Here is a 20226-nt window from a genome sequence, read left to right as displayed (position 1 = left end):
GAATACCTTCAAATCGAGGACGAATCAAGTGTTCAAATGTACGGTTACTATTTCTCTCATACCACATTGAATTTGCAATTTGTAAAGCTCTCGTCATTGCGCCCCCCTTGAGAAATTTCTCTTCAGAGAGATCAAGAATTATACTCCCTCTACGCTAAATATTTTCACTTGAAATAGCAAGTACATTCTTGAATTCTCGTAGATAAATGGAATCTTTTCATTAAACCCGAACTTTTTCGTATCAATTCATCCAGCGATAAACAATTCGCTAAATAATTTCGTTCATGTTCAAAAGATATTATGAAAAAAATTTGAACAAATTTCGCTATATAAAACATATCCATTACGTAATGATTACATTTACATTTATCACACGACTACAAATACTTGATTTATAATTGAAAAATCCCATTACTTATTAAAAATTATAAATATCCGTAACTCACGATTAAAAAATCGTCGACCACGAGGAAATTCCCCAACCAACGATCAAACGGTGAAAAATTGCGACTAGCTCCCGGATCGGGCCCATCACTATCCCACGGCGAGAAGAGAGTAGGAAAAGGAAGGAATGGTGGATGAGGAAAGAGGAATGGGGGGAGGGAGATCGCAGGCAGGAATCGCACGCGCAAGCGCCATTTCGCAAACATGGCCAGCCATCTTGCGATGCGTAGGGTTCGAACGTGGCGTGGTAGGGGTTGGAATATAACCGTTCTTAGTATCGAACTGCGCTTCAGTATCTACGGAGACAGAGACAGGCATACGACGTCCTTTTAACACCTCCGCAAAATCGCTACGCGTTTCTTAATTTTTCCTCCTTTTATAACCTATCGGAATATTTTGAGAAATTTCCTTTCTCCTTATCTTTTTTTTTTTTTTTTTTTTTACTTTTATTTTTTAGTTTTAAATTTTCGTTGATCTTTTTTATTTTCCTTCTTTCTCTTTTTCTTTTTCTTCCGTTCAAAAGTTCCGTTCGAGTTTAACGAAGTTTGTACGGCCACGCGTGTAAATTGATCGCGCCAGTTGCGAGTCGGTGTGAAAATGAAACGATGTACATCGCGATCGACGTCTCGAAGGAAATGGAATATATCTTTCTTCGAAGTTTTTTACGATCTCTTTGTTCCTCATTTCTTTTTTCTCTCCACCTCTTGGTCAGCCTATTTCTCTCGAATTCTCTTGTTCTCGATGATCTTTCGATCGGGCTACGAATCCTCGCGTGATTGGAAGTCGTTGGTACACTTTGTGCGAAATTGGAGGGCTGGTTTGTCGAAAGTCGAATGGAACAGGAATGGTCCAACGTCGTTTCGAAGCTTTTGGATCGTTTGCGTGCTCTTCGATCAAGCCTCTTTGTCTTTCCAGCTGTTTTCTCGAAAAAATTTCCCTAATTCTTCGGAACTTTAGAAATTGTTACTTGTTATTTAACGAAATGAAAATTGTTGATCGATATTTAGTGATTTACAGTAAGAAATTTTCTCTTGTTCGAACGGAAAGTTTTTCTACAACTTCTGGATAAATTTATTATGAAGTTTTAAGATTGTTTCTTAGACTTGAAATTAATTTAAAAATTTTCTTAGTAGAATTGACTCGCTCGTTGTAAGTTTCCAAGATTAATTCGAACAAAGTTGATTAAAAAGAAACTGAACTGAAATCTCGATTTCTTTCGTTCAATTTAAAATTTCGAGAAATTTTCACGTGAGAGTTGAAATAGAATTCATCCATATCAGTTTTTTAATTAAAAAAGGACTTGAATATCGATTTGAAAATTCTTTATTGCTAAATTTTTCAAAAGAATTTTGTGATCAAAAGAGATCTAAAGTAAGTTTTCTAAATAAAAAATTTGCTCAGTTAAATAGAATTTGAATTGATTTTGAAAAATTGTAAAATGATTCTCGCAATTCTCTCGAAGAACTCGAAGCAATCGATCTCTTTTTCCAAAAACATCGTTTCTAATTACAAAAATTTCTGGACGCCGGTGTGACTGGTTATTTGATAAAAGCGTGTATAAAGCGTGCGCTAAAAACCGGGTCATCCACTTCTCGCGAAAAATCGATACGAAATGTGGGAACACGGTTCTCGGTCTGACCATTGGTTGACTCGTTTCACTTGTGCTTAGTGGACAGGGACATGTCTCGTCTTCGATCGTTGTGATTCACGTCGTTAATCATCGGTTGCTCTACTTTATCATTAGAAAATTTCAACCAGAGATCTAATTATACAGTTCATCGAAGAGGAAAAGGAAATTTGAAGTTGGAAAGAAACTTTTGAAGGGCGATCTCAATTACTTAATTCTTCTTAATGAAAAGTAGAGAATACTTTTAAAAGTATTTCTAGAAATTGTGAAAAGAAAATTTTACTTTTTCCTTTTCTTTTTAATATTTTCATTTTCTTTATAACAATTTTACATAATTAAATTAATTAAATTAAAAGTATCTAAAATTGTTTTATTCGATTCTATTTGTTAAAATTCTAAAGATCAAATGTCAATGTTAATAATATTCAATTTTTTTTTATATATTATTGCTTTCACTAAAGATAGAATTTCTTCGAAAAATCTATCCATTACGAATTTAACTAAGTGCATATATATATATATACGATAAGATAATAAAGCAAAATGCAGAATCCAGGTGTATCTGTTTGATCGAGAAATTTCAATGTGACACAATTCGTGGTTTAGGCGATGTTCTCTACCTGTTGCACGCTGCTTTCATAGGAAATTGCCTTACCGACATATTGAACATTGTCATTCCTGTCTATGGACAAGCAACCTTGTGCAGAAATCCTACCACTGTAGGATTACAACGCCACCTTTTTCCCCCTTCCCCTCCTCCTTCATCGTTATCGGCCTCGTATACATGATAAAGCATAACTCGTTTTAACTCTCATTTTTATACGTATTTGCACCCGTCACGGTGCAATTTATCATCATACCCTTCGTTTAAAGATTATTAGTATGCTCGATGATGATATTGTTCCAAGGGCCAATCATTTAGTTGTAAACGTGATATGGAAAATATTTGAGATCCTGGAAAGTGATCTTTAAGTCTCTCGATTATTTAGAAGTTTAAAAATTGTTACTCTACGTAAACAAAAATGTATAAAGAGGATATTTTTTTATTCTATCTAATGTGAAATTATTCTACGTTTGAGGAGTTGAATTATTATATAAATATGGAGATCATGAAAAGGGGTCGCTGTTGGTTCTTCTCGATTTCTATTTTTCCAAGAGATTTTTTTTTTCTTTTGGAAAGGAAAATTAGATCGCGAAGAAATTCCGAGGAATATTCGTAGAATTAATTTTCTTTTAGTTTGTGTGCCCTAAAAAAAGAAAAAAAAAGAAGGAATTATTTTGATCAAAAGAGAGAAGTTATGGAAATATGCTGCAACGAAATCAACAAATTTTCATCCCTCTAAATCTACCTCTTGATTACTTTCGTTGAAGCAAAAAAAAATCCTCTCTCGATTTGCCCAATATCTTAATTAAGAGAGAACTATTCATCCATTAAAAATCTCAGGACGTAATATCAGAATTGATATAATTCCCGATTTCCTTTGATTTTATCCTTTGATTATTTTCATCGAAAATTGAATTGGTCCTAATGATATACGAAATGTTGTAATCGAGAGAGAAAAACCTAAAATTCTGAGGATCAAATTTTCCAATTTTCTTAATTTTCTCGATTATATTTCAACCAGAAAGTTGAAGAAACGAAACTCGGCTATTCTAAATCGAAATACGTATTTTTCTCTCCTCCCATTTCTTTTCATGATTCTTTCTTTACCGAAAATCAGATCAAAATTAATACTAATATACGACGATCTTTGATGTGAAAAAAAAATTTTCGCTGTTCAAAAGACATTCACACGTCTTGTTGTTTCACACGTTTCGTTCTAATATGAACGCGCATCGCGTCAGGGAAATTAATTCTGCTTCGTAGAAGGATACTAAGTGTCTACCTGTTGCACCACGCTGTCAGACGAAGTGGTCTCGATCGTTTTTCGAGAATCGCGAAAGTGAAGGGAGAAATAGGCAGAAAGATAGAGAAAGAAAAGGAAAGAAGGAGAGAGAGAAAGAGAAAGAGAGAGAGAAAAAGAGAGAGAGAGAGCACTTGGCGAATGAAAAATTTTACGCGTCTACGCGTAGGAAGAAACCTACTGGTACGTCGCTGCCTTCGCAACTTGTTGCTGGTCGCTCAGAGATCTCTCCACTTCTCGATTTCCGGTGACGCCTCTTGCACACAGGTATGCGATTAATTTTGAAACGAAGAAGAATCTCCATCCATCCGCGAGATACGTTTCAGAGATAAGCAAAGACGTAAAGACATTTTCCAAATTTTTGTGGTGATGTGGCTTCTGTGATTGATTGTTGTTCTTTTAATTCAATCCTTTTTGAAAGCAATGAAAGAAATGTTTGAATGTTTTAATATTTTCTTAAAAAAAAAAGAAATTTACTACATTCGCGTTTAATTTTCGTAACCTCAAATTTATTGTACATAAAATATATAAACAGTAATTTCATTACTTGTACGAATTTATGTACTTTAGCAATTTTTTCAAACAACTTTTTTCTACAATTCCTCTCACCAACGCCTTTTCTACTCGTCTCTATTCTCTGATCTACGTTTAATTATGGAGAATGATACCGTAAATCCTTCCAGTTAGACTTTCTTCTTATATATATTAGCTTGTCTTAAAATTAATTCCTTTTTAATTACGAGCACCAAGACATCTCATCTTACGACCACAGTTTATCGATATTCCTTTGATGAAAATAAAAAAGAGAGAAAGAGAGAAAGAAAAAAAAAGGAATTCACCCGGCCATCGTCTCAATCCCTTCGAGCCTGTTTCATTCAGAAAGCTCATCTCCTTTGTCCAGGAATATTTCGTTTCTTTCATTTCTTTCTTGTCTCTACCGATTTTCGATATCTCTCGAATTATCGACCCTCTTGTTGGATGGTTGAAAGGTCAATGTAATTTCCAAATGCAACATTTGGATTAATATTTCAATTAGTAATATTTTCCATTTGTGAATTTACTACTTCACATTATAACAAAATAATTGGCAAGTAATTTATCTTGTTCTCAATTCTATTAATTTCGTGTTCAAAACGAATATGTAATAAAAGTTATTTTACAGTGCATTTAGCTATTAAATTTTAAAACATTTTACGTGTTTGTAAAATCGTTTTATATATATTTAATAACGTAACAGATACTCGAATTCTAAACGTGAATTTTGATTATCCGAGTGTAAAATTACCACGAAATGAATTCTTGTTACGTAATTGCTGCAGAATACAAGCGATAATTACTATAATTATTTAATGTGTTTATAGCAATAAAATTCTTATTTCGTTATAAAAAATATTTACTCACAATTAATAAATATAAATATTTATAATAAATATTAATAATAATATAAAAAGAAACAATCAAGAATAATAAAGAACTGTGAAAAGTTTACATAAGACAGAACGAGACAGAGACAGCTTTATCTTCCGTACACCGCCACAGCGTGGCGCAACGTGTCATTCCATCTCCATCTCGCTCCATCTAACGCAACCTTAATTCACTTATTTATCTTAATAAATAAATAAGCCTCGACCAACATTTTTGTACATCAATTTTTACTTTTCTTTCGACTTGTACAAATATGTTTCACGAATAACACAATATTTTCTATTTAATTTCTCTAATTTTTCCTATCTTTAAAGTATTAACCTTTAAAAATGTGCGAAAAAAGATTGACTCGTTAACAAAATCGATGATATGATCTCTGGATAAAGGATAAACTATTCCAAACTGTTGGCCGACAATATCGCACGTTTTCACGATACTTCACCACGTCCTTCTCCATCGAGCACCGCGAGAGGAATTCGTTCGAGAAACGCGACAAAGGGACGATTGGAGAGACGAAGAGGAGGAGTCAGGAAAAATTTGAAATATCCGTCTCGTTGAGTTATGCCCGGACAGGGAAGGGACTCACCTGTTGCTTGTTAATTCGTCGCCAGGGAAGGAGGGTCGAAGGGTTGGGAAGGAGGGTTGGAAAAAAGAGAGAGATCCGTTTCTCCTTTTTTCGTGCAACATTTAAACAATTCTCTTCGACACGCGGCATACGCGAACCTGTTGCGTCGTTAATTTAATGAAAAATTCAGGCTCAACTCGAGCGCCGACCTGGAATTTCATGGAGGAGGACGTGTGGAGGACGTCTTCAGGAATGTCTCGCGCTTTACTCGAACCGAGCCTTCTTTGTGAAACGTGTTTCGTGAAATGAAGCCTGAATAAGGAAGAGCTTGCACTGACATCTTGAGTATCTCTCGACGATTTTAATTTCGAATGATTTTTAACCTTTTATTAGACATTGATCGTTGAACTTTCGTTTAGATAAATATTGAAAGATTGAATCGTGAATAAAAAAAATTCGAAGACGTGACGTGACATGGAACAGTTATTACAATTAAATTTTTCTTAATTATAGGTGCTGTGGGAAGAGAATTTTCATCGTATCCGTAACACTCATTCTTAGATGATCGATCGTTTAATATTGTGATATTTTGTGAACGACAGAAACTTACCTGTGGACACAAGTTACGCAATTATGGTGAGTCAATCACGATTTTAACGTATGATTATACCATAACTATCCATTATTAATTTTAAGATGTAATAATATTTCACGCATAATTAATGTTCAATCATTTAAATGAAATATAATAATCATCCCGAACTGTTTACCGTTTGAAGTACGAATGATATTCATAAAATTGTTCAATATATAAAAACTTTTACCACTTGAAGCAATATCCTTAACCAAAAATCCTTTTTCGTTGCTTGCTACGAATGAAACAACAATGTATCGACTTCGTTAGACAAGATTCTAACCAAATTGAAAAGCATGCCGATTTTATCCGAAGTCAGGTCGGTAGGCAGTGTACCCGAGCCACCGCAGGAATTTAATTTAACGAGCAATTTTTTCTCCATCGACTTCAGCAACCAGGAGAATAAAGTTTCGGGAAGAAAAGGCTCGCCAGAGGCATCCGTGTCGCTATCGATCGCCACGCTGTGCCGTTTTCGAGTTACGTTCCTCCGCTTCCGGTCGATCTTCACACTGTTGTCCAATGATATTGCTGAAATTAATTGCTTCGTGGTTTATTTTGCTCTCCTTCTTCTTCTTTTTTTTTTTTTTTCGAAATTCATTCACTTCGATAACGTGAATAATATTTCGTTATTGAAGAGAGATTGGGTATGAAGGACTATCAATGAAGTCATTTTCCTTAACGTAGATCGAGTTTTTACAATGTATATAATTTGCGCTTATGAATATTTCATAATGGAAAGGTTTAATCGATAATTTAAGTCTCAATCTTGGTAAAGTTTAATTAATTATAATTTTTGATATATCTCAAATATTTCCACAATTCGAACGTCATACGAATCGGAAAATTCTCCTTCGTAAACGCTGTTAATCTCAAATCGATACGATTTCTCGTTCTCGAGATATGGTCGTTCAAACCGAGGTGTAATTTTGAACGCTCCGCTATCCGGCTGTCCTCGTCGCGCACTCTCGGCCCTCTCGCTTGCGCTCACTCACCTGACCTATCCTAAACACAGATGGCATAACTAGTCAGCGAGTCGGTGCGCTGACTCATACCTTTTTCCTATTCTTGCGAGCAACGTAACACGTAAGTAAATAGCTCCCGAAAGGAAAAGTAGGTCACGGTGTATCCTCGAATTTCAGCCGCCATCTTGCCATCTCGCGTATATTCATAACGTGCTCGTATCTCGAAAGTGAATTGAACTATCGATGATGGAACAATATCGTATATCGTCGAATTGAAAAATAAAAATGCATAAACATTAATTCTGATTGTACAACATCTCTTGAAAAACAACTATTGTTCCCGAATCGATTAATTATTTTACACACACAATGTTCCATTATCTAGCTCGGCTCGGAGATTTAGATTTACCCGCCACAAGGTCTCGCGGCAAACGGTGTCAAACGAAGAGCGATAAAGCTTTATTTACGAGGCTCATGATAGCGGAGTCCATTCTGCGGCACATCGTATACGAGAAAACGATTAAGGATGCGCTTTAGTCGGCCGTCTCCTGGCCGTTTTAATGGGCCACCATCCCGGAATTCATTAGGCGATTGTCTAATTAAGTTAATCGACTCGGGCTCGTCTTGCCGTCATAAAAGTCGCGTTGCGCGCCCCGACACCGACGCCAGACACGTTTTCGCCACCGAAATTGTTGCTTTACCGTGGCCTAATGGCGATGCAAGTTATGGCCCAGTTTATTCAATGGCGGATGAGAAGGATTACGAGATTGCTCGGATATATACCTTCTTTTTTTCGTTGATAACTCGAATTGTTGGATCTTCTTAAATTAAAGAATTTTTTTATCGCTTTCGTAAAAGAATAACGTTAATATTAGAAATTATTTAATAATTTTTTCAAATTGAAATGAAACTACGAACGATAATAAAGTAATTGAAATAACTTATTATTTAACAGTGATATTTTCGTCTCTGTTTCGCATAAAGTTAAGTCCAAGTCCAAGAATGGAAAACTATAATCCCTGCCAGGAGCGATTCGATATTGTGAAGGACACTTGGAGAGTGATTTGTCACTCGAAGAGATTTCAACAATAAGGAGGGCAGCACCACTTTCTGGCAATCGTTTAAAAATCGATTCCTTTTCCAATAAATTCATAATAAATTCATAATTGGGATGAAACAGGTTGAAATTCTGTTGATCGAATCAAACATCAAACATATTACGTTAAATTTTTTCCTTCGAAATCATTTCGATCGCGTCTAAATTATCTAAACTCCAATTCGTCCCGTTTAATCGACCGATTCTCCCCGCATGTTGTATTAAATTATATTAAATCGTATTTCGACAATACGTAATGGTCATTATCAATCGTCAAAATAATCATTACATTTCCGTACACGGATCGAGTGCCTCGAACCCGCGCAATCGGGGTGGGGATCGATGGCCAAAAATCCACTCGAATCATCAAATGAAATCGAGAATCCCATTCCCTCCTCCGCCAACCCCTTGCCACAGAGCATTACCACTAATAAGCCCCCACGAGCGGATCAATACAATCATTTCACGATCATTGATATCCCCCCCTCCTTCGCCCCAGCAAATGATCCGGCCCGAAACGGGTCATAAATCCGCGGCCTATTACCCACCACGTGGTTCGCGGTTATTCGAGTTCAAGCGATCGTTCCTAATTATATGTCGCGTTTAATTGGGAACTTTTAATTAAAAGTGGCCGCGACACCGAGAATCGAAACGACGAAACACACGGCCCATTAGGCGAATCTCGATTCGAATAATAAGGGGGAATGCGGATACGGAGAAAAAGCGTATACAGGGTGCTCCAATTTTTAGGTGCCAATTTCTTTTTTTTTTTTCTTTTACATTTTGTAGTTTATTGTATGCTGATATAAAAATACATGAATCTCTTACTCTATCTATCTATTTTTCTCTTTTTAAATGTTCATTTATAAATATACTTTTTTCAAAATTTAATAGTTGAAATTACTTCGATAATTTATTACTCGTAATAATAATAATCGCGAACGATTGTCAAAATAACTTTAACAAGTAATTGCTTAAAGCAACTTTTTTGGAAATTTTTAACCGATTTATTTTATTTCTTCAACTGGGTTAATAATATAACCTATAACTCTGGTCGAAAGAATCAGAATATTTAGAATCAAATCGCCCTAAGAAATAAATAACAAATAAATAAACGACGTTCTTTGTCATTTCTCTCTGGACGAAAATCGTACTTACACTTACAATAATATAATCCATCGAGTTGGAAAATTAGTTTCTTCGATTCCACCCTATCCCGATGATGATCGTCGATTCGTCTAAGCTAAACAACGAAACAACAATTCTCGCTTTAATTCCATCGGTGGAAACAATTCCAACGGTTTCCTCCGTTTATTTCTTTTTTCCTTTTTTTTTTATTTTTTCATTTCTTTTCGTATTTCCTTTCTCGTTTCGAAAACCGAAGCCGATCGCCAACAATCGGTTCGATTGTACACGATGTGTAAGGGTGCAAGGGATACGGGCGCGCGATATTTCGTCGCGAGAATAATCCCACAGCCTCTCCTCCCTCCCCCTGTGGACGTCACTTTCCATTTGCACGTACGGAATTAGCGAACCGCACCGACGAAACGCATCAATCGGGAGGATCAGAGTCGGATAATTTGTTGCCTCTATCCTCCTATCCTCGAGCCTATCGCGGACAAATGGTGAGATGCGAGAGGGCTTGGGTATACGCTTGGAATAAAAGGCTTTAAAAGGGAGAAGCTACCTTTCGATGGGGTTAGAGGTGGTTTTTTTCCTTTTTTTTTTTTTTTTTTAGGGCTTGGAAACGGTTGCAGAGAATCGAGAGTGGTCGGAGGGCGAGAGAGCGGGATGTGCGAACGCGTTGAATATGTATTAAAACATGGCAGATGAAACGTTAACTAAAACATGAGACACAGGTTCGAACCGGTGTCTCTACGCTACGATGAAATTCCAAACAGGCTTTCGCGTGTATACACTGGTGGAAGGAAAATTTAGTTCATGTTGAATTTAGGGTACGGCATTGAATTCTCATGGTCTTGTCGCTGATGGGTATTAAAGTAGTGTAGTGTAGTGTAGTTTCGCTTTTGTAGTGGCGAATTTAATCAGGGAATCGCTACTTAATTTTCTTTTTAATCGATTTTAACCGAATCTTTCGTAATTCGTTAAAGCGTTGAACTCTTGAGAATTGGTAGAATAAATTTTATCAAATTAAAAAAACTTGTTTAAAATAACGTTGCACGTCGTGATTGTTGAAGGAAAAGTGGCAACTTGTGTCAAACAGAAAGAGAGAAAAAGAGAGAAACAAAGGAAAAGAAATTGGAAATTAGTATATTCAATGGTACCAATACTATTTGCTCTTGTAGCGAATTTAATCAAGGAATCGCTATTTAATTTTCTTCTTAAAACGTTGAGAATTTGTAGAATAAATTTTATTAAAAACTTCCAAAAATGACGTTGCACGTCATGATTATTGAAGGAAAAGTGGCAACTTGTGTCAAACAGAAAGAGAGAAAAAGAGAGAAACAAAGGAAAAGAAATTGGAAATTAGTATATTCAATGGTACCAATACTATTTGCTCTTGTAGCGAATTTAATCAAGGAATCGCTATTTAATTTTCTTCTTAAAACGTTGAGAATTTGTAGAATAAATTTTATTAAAAAAACTTGTTCGTCCAAAAATGACGTTGCACGTCATGATTATTGAAGGAAAAGTGGCAACTTGTGTCAAACAGAAAGAGAGAAAAAGAGAGAAACAAAGGAAAAGAAATTGGAAATTAGTATATTCAATGGTACCAATACTATTTGCTCTTGTAGCGAATTTAATCAAGGAATCGCTATTTAATTTTCTTCTTAAAACGTTGAGAATTTGTAGAATAAATTTTATTAAAAAAACTTGTTCGTCCAAAAATGACGTTGCACGTCATGATTATTGAAGGAAAAGTGGCAACTTGTGTCAAACAGAAAGAGAGAAAAAGAGAGAAACAAAGGAAAAGAAATTGGAAATTAGTATATTCAATGGTACCAATACTACCGTATTTCGTAATTGGTTAAAACATTAAGAATTAGTAGAATAAATTTGAGCTCTTGAGAATTGGTAGAATAAATTTTATCAAATTAAAAAAACTTGCCCGCCCAAAAATGATGTTACACGTCGTAATTGTTGAAGGAAAAGAGTATTTCGCGGCAATTTATGTCAGAAAGAGAGAAAAAGAAATTGGAAATTAGTATTTTTTTTATGTTTAATGGTACACATATTAATTGCTCCTATAGCGAATTTAATCATGAAATCGCTATTTAATTTTCTTCTTAATCTTCTTAATAAATATTAACCGAATCTTTCGTAATTCGTTAAAGCGTTGAGTTCCTGAGAATTGATAAAATAAATTTTACCAAATTGGAAAAACTTGTCTAAAATAACGTTTGCACGTCGTAATTGTTGAAGGAAAAGAGTATTTCACGGCAATTTATGTCAAGCGGAAAGAGAGAGAGAGAGAGGAAAAAAAAGAAAAAGAAATTGGAAACGTATTTTCAATGGTACCGATGAAGGACCGATACTCGTGAAACGAAAACCGCAACGAAATGCAGCGATGTGCACGCGAGTAAACCGCATCCGGCTAATTTATCGGTCCGTACTCGCCTTCCCCTCGATGTCATGGCGGTGAACAGGAATGGAGGTCGAAGAACGCGATTATATAGGTTCGGGTATTTAAATGGAAACTTCTACGTATATACAGAGAACATCTATTTAGGATATTCCTCTTAACCAAGGAGGAGGGGAGGTTATCGGGCAAAAAATGCTCGCGGAGACTGGGTATTATGATAATATTCCATAGAATTGGCCGGATTGATATTTTGGTTGAATGGAAAGTTGCAGCGCGATAACGTTCAACGTTGTAATTTATTGCTTTCTGCTTTGGAAATTTTTTCGAAGAAATGAAAAAAAAAAAGAAAGGAAGATTTCGATTATGCGAATTAAAGTTGGATAAAGTTGGGAAGATGATGTTCGAATCAAGAAAACAGGGAGGGGGTTGATTTAAATTTGAACGAACAGAGGGAGGGAATAAAAATGATATATTTTTGATTTAAGAAATTTAGTAGATTAGGAAGTTGTTAAGAAATTACGCGAATAATTCCACGATTAAATTGTAGTTGAGTTCGTAATAAATTTTAGAATAATGATGGAATTTTAACAATTTTCGAGTATCGGCTAGGTTAATAGCACGATAGTTATAGTCAAGTTGATTATGATTTTCGAGCTATAATTAAAGTAACGAAGCACTCTTTGGAAGCATTATATTTTAGTAGAGTGTACTGTTTATTAAGAGTATTAAAAGTTGCAAATTAATTGCTAGCAATTTGTCAAGCAGTATATTAACGAGAAATATTTTTTTCTTTTTTTTAAAAATCGAAAAGATTAAAATAACATGTTTACGCGAAATAAATTCGTTCATATCGTAGATCTTTATTTTATTTCTTTCAATTTAAAATTTTCTATTCAATTTCGAAGCGTTGGATAAAAATCAATAGTAATTTTTCCAATTCTCTCCGAATAATATTCGTTTTAAAAAAGATCATTTGCTCAAAAATGATTAATTATATTACTTTTATTACTCTCGTTAAAGATAAAATAAAAAGAAAAACAAAATTTAAAATCCTTCATCTTTTTTCAATAAAGATCTCTTGATAAAGATTTTCAATTAACCGATTTCTTCCTCGATGTAAAATTGTTTCGGTACACTTTGAGCGTCCTTAAAGGTACTTGTGTGAGCTTTATTGCTAGTATCACATTGTTTATCGACGTCCTTCCCTCAGGACACGACGTACAAAGCCCTCTTACGAAAACAAATCAAGCACGATGAAGCATAGTGTATCCGTGGCGAATACATCTCGTTGCGTTATAGGGTTATAACAAGCTGACGTGATTGTCCCTTTCCCTTAACGGCCCCTTGAAATGATAAGTTTATTTTACAGACAATTATCCGTCTTAATTATCCAAATTATTTGTACACCAGATAATTTCTCATCCAATTCCAACCGTCTGATTATACGACGATGACGGATAAATTCTTGCTTACATTCATCAAAAAAACGTGTACGTCGCGTACAAATATTTTCCAAATGCGTTTCAATTTGAAGAAGAAGAGGAAAAGAAAGAAACAACTTTATTTTGCCATTTTCTAAGATTAATCAAACGTTAAACGTATGTGGGCGACGTGGGCGAGGAAATAACATTGATAATAGTTGATTTGTAATTCCCGATAGTATTGATTCAGATAATAGACGAAGCTACTCAAACGTCAATTTCCATTTGCCTGGTTAAAATTAGCCACGTTTCGCGAAACCGCGTGAAACGCATCAATCGGCAAACGAACGAAACGCATCGAATCCGTCCTTCTCCCTCCCTCTCTCTCTCTCTTTCTAACTCTCGCCATCCCTTTCCTCTTCGATGCGCTTTTTCGCGTGGGAATAACACGCGCCGATTTATTTATACGCTCCACGCGGAAATTGCTATACGCGATATCGTCCCATAGATTATATCGAGCGTAACGGATGTCGCCCGATAAATCATTATTGCGAGAGCCAATTATGATAATTACAACGGTGGAACGTCGATAATGTTGTTTCCACGTATTAATGCCCGTGAACACGAACATCGCTTCGCCGCTTGTTTTTCCTTCCTTTTTTTTTTTTTGTGAAATCATTTTGATCGAGGATGAATTAGCGAGGATAGCTATTTTTTATTTATTTATTTTCTTCCGGGAGAATTATGGAACAGATCGATTTTAAAAATTAGAGGAAGATCGGGTCCCAACTTATTCATCTCGTTTCCCTATTTAACTGAAAATTGATTTTTCCAATTTTTGCAATTTTGAAACTAACTCGAGAAATATAAAAAGATATATATATATATAATATATATATATATATTATTAAACTTAATATAAATAAAATTAAACTACAATTTACTATTGATTACAAGAGGAATAGAGTTTACTTCTTCCTTTCTTCTCCTCTTTTCTCCTTCTCACTCTATATATATATATATACAACCTGCGCAACACGAGGGTCAACGAATCAAAGTGAGTGCGGGCGTAATAAATATCGTGCAGGAGGGAAAAAAAGAAAAAAAAAAGAAACCGGCGCGTGACCTGAATATCAGGCGATTCGGTGTTACGTTCAACGTAAACGGGTGAAATATAACGTGAGATAAGCGCGCGAAATAATGTCACGCTGATGCGACATCGAGCCGCGCGCCATCTAGGAGTGGGGGGCAGGACGAGGAGGAGGACAAGGATGGGGAAGATTGTAAGAGGAAAAAAGTTTCTCGATGCTCTGCGTTGTATCCAACGTACACACAACGTGCGGATAGATTTGAAAAAAAATAGGGGGGGAGGAGGGGGTGGAGAGAGAGAAAATGCAAGACGAAAAAAAGGAGAGAGGGGGGAGGGGTGAGGGAGAGAAAATGCAAGACGAAACAAAAACAAAACACAACAGGGGGAGAGGAGGGGAGGATGGGGAGGAGGATGATAGTGGTGGTATGAGATACAAAAGATAGAATAGGCGGTGAAAAGTTTTCTCGGCCGATAGGAATGGAGGAGATGTGCGGACAGAAAAGCAGGCCCGAATTCGGGTCAATGGGAAACGGAATGGGAAGAACTGGGACGTTTTTATCATTCTTTGAAGTCTCCATCGGTCTTTTAATCCCCTTTCTCTTCTCCTCCTTTCTTTTCTCCTTTTTTTCCTTTTTTTTTTTTTGGTCTTTTATCAGGAACCATTCAATTTTTCTCTTTTTAACTTTGCCTCATCGATGAATTTGAAATGTGAAATATTAACTCTTAATAGATAGAAAAGGGACGATCGAAATCGGAAAAACGTAGAGGGATTATAGGAACATATTAATCTTCTTTTTCTAATATAAAAATGAATATTTCTAATCTAGAAACGGTATTAATTCTATTAATATAAAATTAATTTACAGGATTTTATATCTACTCCTATAGTTGGTTTGGAATCCTGGTTAATTTTCCAAATGTACGGTTATGCAATTTAATTCTATACATAATACAATAGTTCAACAGTTATTATATTAGATATACATATATGTAACTAATGTTATTATAGTTAGAGATAGAATTGAATATGTGCATACGATATTTCTAAACAAGATTATAATGTATTCTCCAATATGGGAATAAGATTATAATGTAAATATTTTACAATGTATTCTCTAGTGATAACGCTATATTCCTAATTTAATTCTCTGTGCGAAAGATAATATTTTTAATGTTAAAGGTATATATTATAAATAATTAATGAAATAAATACAGTATGATTGTGCACTGTATGGAGCATTAAATGAAGCAATAAATTGATTAGTTGACCAATAATAATAACAAAATGTTTCTCTTTTGATATACGGATAGAGTGAGATAGCTTTCTCTTCGTTACACCATCGCGCCACGGTGTGGCGCGCTATGTCATTTCGTCTCCGTCTCTCTTCAACTTAAACTATTTGAAACTCTATAAAGAAGGCCTCGACAAATATTTTTCTATACTCAATTTTTCTATTTATTTTAATCCAGTAGAGTTGACTCTTCAAAGAAGTATCCACGAATATTATAAAAATAATCGATATTATTCCTAATATTTAATAAATGAAATAAATTTTACTTCTTTATATATGCATCAATAAATTGATCCAACGATTATTAAATATTTTTTTTAACAATTTATTAATATTATATCCTTTTAGAAAATTTTAATTCAAAAATTTTCTTCGGCTATGGGAAATGATCGTTAAAATATCCGAGAGGAAATCCGATCCACGATGAAATTTTGTTACCGCGGTGCATCGGTACTGTCTTGGAAAAAAGATATACGATTGTTGTATTAAAAGGTTATCGCTGCTCGATCCGAGATTTCCTGGCTGAAACTAGAAATCTTTCTCTTTTTCCTTTCTTTTATCTTCCCCTCTTGTTGTATCGCGTTACGTGAATTCGATGCCAAAGTAAAGGAAAATACATTTAATGGCTTGCTGGTTTTTTTTAGACCACTTCCGCGCAACCTCTTCCCATCGTCGTTGGTTTCTCCGTCACGTTTTTCCACCTGGCCACCTTTTAAAAACCGGCCCCGCGTGAAAATAGGATTTCAACCCGATGAAAATCAATGCTCCGCCACGAAAATTCATCGCCGGAAATTAATTTCCAATGTCTTACTTGGCATCGGACACTCTACATCAGACGAAGTTGAAATATTTTAAGACGATTGATTTTCTTCCTTCAACGACTCGAATATTTCCTTTAAAACTTTTCCTTTGAAAAGTTGACCTCATGATTTTTCATATTCCTCGTTGGCTTCCTTTTAAACAAACATTGAAACGTAATAATTGATTCGTGGATAACGATATTGTTATTCGTTATACTTCTCGAGAAGTCACGTTGCTAAAAATGAATTTCGAAAGAGTACCAGTTCGTTTAAATCGTCGTTTAAATCTCCTTAAATGGATATACATCGCGAGAAGTGCACGAAATCAAAGAAAGGCCAGATAGAAAGGACATTTTCATTCCCGCAAACCACTTTTCGCGCCCCAGCCCCAATAAAAGTCAGGCCGCGCATAAAGCGGCTAAATAACATCCCTTCGATCGCATTTGAAATCGCGTAACAAGGGATGAAAGGCCGTGACATGCAAGGGAATGGTGGCACCCCGTTTTCCACCACCCTTCCCCACCCCTTCTCGCCCCTCGCTCGCATTCGAATCGAGTTAAACCTTAATCAAGCGTAACTGCCTGCACAAACGTAACTTTTAACAGGCCAATAAAGCGGAGGAAATGAAAATCGTCGATGAACGCGCGGCCTGCGCGTGCGCAACACTCGCCCGTACAACAATGGCGGCGTGCGTGCGAACGCGTTTTGAAAAAGCGATTTAGAGAGAGAGGAGAGAGAGGAGAGAGAGAGACAGGAAGAGGGAAGAGAGGAAAAGAGAGGTTAGGTTTATCGTGGCCGGGCGACTAAACGCGTCGTCGGTGACGCGGACGAATTTATCGATGCTACACGTCGATTAGAATTGTGCGAACTCGGTGAACCGCGATTCACTTTTGCTTTTTGCACGAAAATCCTCCGCCTCCGCGTTTCGTCCGGCCTTTTTCAGGGAACAACGGCCTCTGGTGATCGGTCGACCGAGGAATCGAGTGAAGGCCGGTTCGCATTCAATCGCCGCGTTGTTGCGACTCTGTTACTCTCGATTATTGCCGTACCTAGGCTCTGATAAACTCCCACCGTTCCCCGAATTTCCGGCATGGACTTCTGTTCCATCCTTGCGATGATTTGGAATTTTTTTTTTTGGATAGAAAGGAAGGAATCTATTTATAGGACGTTTTGACGTTTTCTTCTCTCTCTCGTTTTAGGATCGAGTTGAATTTAACGAAAAGACTTTTGTTTTCGAATTTGAAAGATTAATGGGATTGATTAGTGGGATTAAAAAAAGAAAAGGGAAAAGGTCTACTCAGAATTGGGATAATCTACACACACATACAGATATACATACGAGAAATGAACACTTGTAAATTTTGCACGATACAATCAACAAATTGGCCACGTATCAGCCCAGTATGCGAACCTTTGTATCAGTGCAAAACAGGAGAATTTAACGTTATAAATGTTGAGCGTCGGGATCGGTGAATCGAAACGCGGGTAGATCGACTGCTCGACAAAGGGTGGTCGATCGATTTTTCATGGCGGCAGCGTTTGGCGGGCGAGGAACGCCGACAGGGAGACGGAAAGTAGCGATGAATATCGGATGGAATGCTACGAGCCTCAAATATTCGGGCACGGTTATGATTTAGAGCTGTTTGCCGATTGATTTTTATTTTCCTTGGAATGCCCGCGCGCAATACCGCCGGCATTTCGCGTGCATCGATATTAAAAACAGATACGCGTGAAATTGGTACGGCCTCCCCATGGTTATTGATGACTCGTGGCGGATGCGGCTTGTTGCAGAAGTGTGCTCGTCCCGTGCCGAGTACACCCCTCGCCCTGGATGATGGTCGATGTAATTACCTAGTGGTTGGAAATTTGTTCGATCGAAAAGAAAAGAAAAGAAAAGAAAAAGAAAACGAAGAGGAAAAGGTTTTCTCTCGATTCGATTTCGACGAATAAATTCGGAGAGATAAACATTAGCATCGTGACGCGTTCTCAACGTTCTCATCTCTCTCTCTCTCTCCTTGCGAATCAATTCATTCGTCCATTCCATTCCACTAAAGAAGCAATCCCTCCCTCCTCTCCTTCTGATTTCATCGGAATACCTAAATACAATTTTTCCCCCGTGGCATTGTCGTGGCCGTTTCCTGATTTAATGAAACTCGAACGTCTGGTGGCACGGAGGCATCCGGCCGGGGAACTTTATCGGGTCATGAAGTGTGACTGGTAAATGAAACGAAATAGAGGAGAGGCGAGGTAGGTTGGCAGCGGGGATATACGTGGCTGGCAGCGAATACGAGGGAGATAAGAAAAAAGTTGGAAGTGAAATATAAGTTTCGACAGAAAGAGATACGGTGGAGGGTGGGGGTGTGGGTGTAGGGGTGAAAGCGAGCTGGTATTACCAGGAATTCCGGAATATGGAAGGAAGGAAAGGAAGGGGGAAGGCAGAAGGCCGTGCAGGCAGATAGCACATTTTTTACTCGAGGCTCAAGCCGAGGTGAACTGATGGACCGTGGATTCGAACGATAGTTGATTGTAGCTTGCGAATCAGGATGAAAATAAATCGTCGACTCTCTGTCGCGAGAGAGAGGTTCCTTCCCTGGCTGTGGATAAGATAAGTTCGAGACTTTCAGCTTTCTTTTTTTCCTTCCTTTGAGATAGATTGGAAAAGATTGAATTTAGTTTGAGAATTAGTTTTAGAAATTTACTTATTTGGATTGGATTTTATTTTCAACAGCGATTCGAGTATCTTCAATGGCACTTAATTTAAACAAATAGTTCTCTAATGCTTTCCATATCCTCAATCTAAACAAAGATATAACAGCAACGGCGCCCACACACAGTTGCACGCTTAGTGCCTTGCAACATCATCGTAGTTAATAATTTAAGTAATTATTTATTAAAATACTCGAATAACATTCGTAGCTATTACAGCTGATCCGCTTCTCACATAATCTCGGCCGTTTGCTATTTCAATTATTTGCAATTATTATTATGTCTTATAAAATAATAAATTATTGAAGTAACTTCAAACCTCTCAGTTTGCATTTTCATGGAAAATAATGATTGAAGGAAAAAGCAAGATATATAAAAATCTTCAGTTAGAATTTAATAAACGATACAGTATCAGAATACATTTAAAGATTGGTAGATGCTTCTTCAGTAACACAATCAGTTCAGACATTTGTGTAAATATTCAAAGTCGTTCAGATAACGATTAATTTTCAAAAGTTTGTCCAATAAATTAAGGGCTGATTCTCAGGTGTTACTTTCTCAGGATTGTCTATCTCCACTTCAAACAATCTTGACACGTTGCTTAACAGTAAAAGAGCAGTAATTCAAATATTCAAAATCGTAAAAATTATTTTCATTTATGAAGTCACGTTGGAAGCTGAAATATTTTAAACTATTAATCATTTCGATAGTACATC

The 20226-nt window shown here is 36.4% G+C and overlaps 1 long non-coding RNA gene across 1 annotated transcript in view; it reads left to right on the top strand.

Annotated features, from left to right (window-relative positions):
* Positions 1-594: 594 nt before the first annotated feature.
* Positions 595-20226, top strand: part of LOC133667205 (uncharacterized) — a 43694-nt gene continuing 24062 nt past the window's right edge. The window contains exons 1-2 of the long non-coding RNA XR_009832471.1: positions 595-4242; positions 6479-6601. This is a non-coding gene — a long non-coding RNA (uncharacterized LOC133667205). The remainder of the gene's footprint in view (positions 4243-6478; positions 6602-20226) is intronic.

Source organism: Apis cerana, linkage group LG13 (assembly GCF_029169275.1).
Source record: "Apis cerana isolate GH-2021 linkage group LG13, AcerK_1.0, whole genome shotgun sequence".
Taxonomy (NCBI): Eukaryota; Metazoa; Arthropoda; class Insecta; order Hymenoptera; family Apidae; genus Apis; species Apis cerana.
The sequence above is the reverse complement of the archived record's forward strand: the minus strand, read 5'-3'. Positions and strand labels throughout refer to the sequence as shown.